This window comes from Hyalella azteca, unplaced genomic scaffold (assembly GCF_000764305.2).
Source record: "Hyalella azteca isolate HAZT.00-mixed unplaced genomic scaffold, Hazt_2.0.2 contig7415, whole genome shotgun sequence".
Lineage (NCBI taxonomy): Eukaryota > Metazoa > Arthropoda > Malacostraca > Amphipoda > Hyalellidae > Hyalella > Hyalella azteca.
The window spans coordinates 7831-11542 of NW_025937541.1; the positions used below are offsets into that span (position 1 = coordinate 7831).

Sequence of the window (3712 nt, forward strand, 5' to 3'; positions counted from 1 at the left end):
TGACATGTTTGCGAAGTGCAAACCGCGATTTTTTAATCAAACAAAAATTTATGACATTCGAGCCGCGAGATTTCATACCTACTGAAATTATATGATATTAGAGCCGCGATATTTCAGACAAAAATAGGACTTTTCCAGACTAGGTGGGCAAGGAGCTGGGATTGAACCTGCAAGGCTGTGCCTCTCTGCACCAATCCTGGTACTCTGAACCTGGACCACTGGGCCACTCCAGTGGTCAGTTCCAGACTTCCAGTGGTGAGTGGTTAAATATTCTAAATGTATTGAAATTTGTGACCTTGGAGCTTGGACCACACAATCCTAACAATATGTAAGAAAATTCCAAATATACTGCAAGGTGAACTTTTTTGACACCAAAAATCTGCTGTCTTCTTACTTCTAATAGAACTTGTAAAATTAATAGCTACAAGTACAAGACTCATAAACAATAGAATTTGAATAGATATATATTATTATTATATAGCTATGTAGATTGTAGAGTAGATATAATGGACTGCAAGCAAATATAGTTTGGTTTCATCCAGTGATAATCAGCACGAGCCGGCGAGCAGCACTGCAGCAGCCTGCAGAGCAGATCAGCGAAAGAGCAACTACCTATCACACAATCACATTATCACAGTAGCTAGTTGTACCCTACTAGTAGGTACTAGGTAGTAGCAAAGTAACTCACGCAATAACGGTAATGTCTTTTTTTCGATGTTAACGAAGACGGACAGGAGAAACCTACGGGGTTGCGGAATGACGATCTACTGAAAAGAAAACTATACTGTGTAATCAGCCATAAAATTCAGTCGGATTTCTTTCAATAAATAGTTATTAAGTTGTTACATAAACTTTTGAAAATATTTTTAACAAAATTAAAAAGCTAAGAAACAAGTATCTCTCTAATTTTTTAATGTCTGCCGACAACTTTGACCTGTTGCCAACGGCGTAGACAATCACTAAAAACTCACTAAGTAATGCTTCTAATATTAACTATTGACTTTTGTGTTCATATTAGTCTTAAAATGAGTCAATTTAGCTAAAATTAAAATTTATTGTTAATATGTATCAAGCATCTCATGCAGATCAATTTTTGTTTGAGTGACTCCTAAAAACCTGTCCGGCGATCACTCCACTCATAAGTGCCGATGGGCATGAGCATGGTTGAACTATTACTAATATAAGGTTGACCGACGTCGATGACGATTTTTCGGGAGCGCAGCCGTGCACCACCAATTTTGTGCACCAATAAGCCCTGAATCGAACGCATTGGATCTCTCCGGATATCCACTAATCAGCCGTGCACCACTCGGCTTTGTCCTTCTCTGGCCTTGACCACCACCTGCCGTGCACCACCAGGCCGCGGATCGAATCTGACTTCCGGGCATCGTTAAATTACGTAATTTTACGTTCACCGCATCTAAGGTTAGGTTTCAGATAGCATAGTTCTGTTCCAAAATTTATCGTCCTTCGACCAGTGGCCGTTCGACCGAGGGCTGGTTCGACCCACGGCCTAGATACGGACGGCTTGAAGTGTTGAAGGCTCCGTTCCGGAAGGCAGGAATCATGATGGTCCATTACATCCAGGGCAGTGGTGGTACTATACTATACTATACTATACTATACTATACTATGTGACTCAAAGGATGTTCGGAGGTCAGGATTTGTTGGTGTCAGGGGGATGAGTTCAAGGAATGATGTGCCTCGGGCAATACTCAACCACTTGGTGATAAAATTGTCGGAAGTGCCCACGTAGACCTCCACAATGTTCAATTTAGAAAAATTTCAAATTTACGCACTCTATGGCTAGATATAAATGGATTTAATACTGCTGGGGAGATAACCGACTCAAGGTACTCCGTTGCATAAGGCCATGAATATGGATTGAATTTTGCGTTACAAGCATGACGACAGCATGCGTTTAAGGAAGCAACATATTCAATGGACTAGGCTGTACTGGAGGTCAGAGGTTGCGTGAAGAAGGGCGTTGTTGACAATACCAAACGCGATATCGGACGATACCATCCGGGTAGGAGATCGTCGGGAGCAAATGACAGTCGAGGTCTAGTGCGAGAGCGCGAAGACGGTATTAAGTGAGATAACAGAGTTGGTAACTACTACTAATCGACTAAACGAGGGCGTCAGAGTCACTCAGATAGTCTGAACATAGGAGAGAGATATATGTATGGGGCGGCATGAGGCAGCCTCGGTCTTTGGGTTTTCCAAGCTTGGAGATAGGGATAATGAGAAAATTTAGAGGCCTTGGAGATAGGTGTGTTGGCGAGGTGGGCAAGAAGAGGAAGACAGCTAGGGCCCAGTGGTTTTTGATTGACTGCAAGGCTGATTAAGTAGCAAACGAGAGCGCTTCTCAAATTGAGAACATAAACCATTCCAATGCTTGGTAGGGTGCGTGTATCGGTCGCCAGCGGAGTAGGTCTTCCTGGTACAGGACAGACCCAGAGGACATGGACTTCTCCTTTTTGATGGTAGGAAGTCCGGGCGTTTCCTGGAAGTCATTCGACCCAATGACACCTGACATTACACCTCCACACGAGCAGGTAATACGGACAACTGAAGTACAGCTGTGAATGCAAACCCAAAGGCGCTCTAATAAACGTTTTGAAGGTTGACCCTATGAGGACCTGGAGAAGAAACGGCAACAGAAAGCATTTTGGAATCGGAGCTGAGAGATCGTAGGAATTCGGAGAAACTCAAGAGGTCAAATCTGTTTAGAGAATTTAGAGAAGGAAGTGAGTGCTGGTGTTTGTTAAGTATGGGGAAGAAAAAGGTCGGTAAGTCGGGAGACGATTCGTATATGTCGTCGTATAGGATTTCAACGGCAAAGGTTAAAAATGGGTTTGTCGACGTTTAAATTCATGACCGTGGCTTGCTGGTCGGATTTGCTCGAGATGGCTAGAGCGTTCCCAGAGGACAGAAATTCTTACCATACCAATTCAGAATCTCAGCATGATTCACTCTGCAGCCTTGACTTGACGTGATTATTCATACTTCTTTCTTTTAATATAACTAGGGAAATGGAATTGTCAGGTTAATTAGCTGATCTGAGTTTATATAAATTGGTCTATTTTACGTCTGTCATACTGCATGGTAATGCGTAATATTTCTGACGTATAACGTATTTGACCGTGCCGCTTGTACATTTCCTATCATAGAAATACGTGCAAACTGATCATAGAAAAGTGTTTTTTTTTTAAGTAAAAAGCACTGTTTCTTCACGCGAAAAAACAATTGAAAGTATTATATCAATGCAAAGAACGGAATATGCAGGACGTAAGTCTGTAGTGACTCGAATTCACATCTCGCACTAGCATTTCTCTCGAATGCCACAATTAATTTTATTAAACCTTTAAACTCGTGATTATCGACCTCTGTAACAATATCTTACTTAATGATCATGATTTCGATTACGTATTTCGGATTTCATCAATTTCACTTTAAACCATTATAAAATATACAGTAATTAATGATCAATTTTCGAGTACGAATAACACTCTTGTAATAACGGAATGATGAAGTTTAGTAAATGTCGAAAATATTTTGTTAAATCGTACCAAAAAGAATATTGTGAAAATTTCGTAAGAACGCCAGTGGAGAACCATCTGCCAATCGCGCATTGTTTAGCTAAGTCATTTTCTAGACGAGATGCCTATATACTACGAACAATAGGGAGAGGATGAACTTGTATATCTCA

The 3712-nt window shown here is 41.1% G+C and overlaps 1 protein-coding gene across 1 annotated transcript in view; it reads right to left on the reverse strand.

Annotated features, from left to right (window-relative positions):
- Positions 1–739, reverse strand: part of LOC108668561 — a gene marked incomplete at its 3' end in the record, with an annotated part of 5276 nt that extends 4537 nt beyond the window's left edge. Inside the window, exon 1 of the mRNA XM_018155801.2 lies at positions 689–739. The remainder of the gene's footprint in view (positions 1–688) is intronic.
- Positions 740–3712: the final 2973 nt, after the last annotated feature.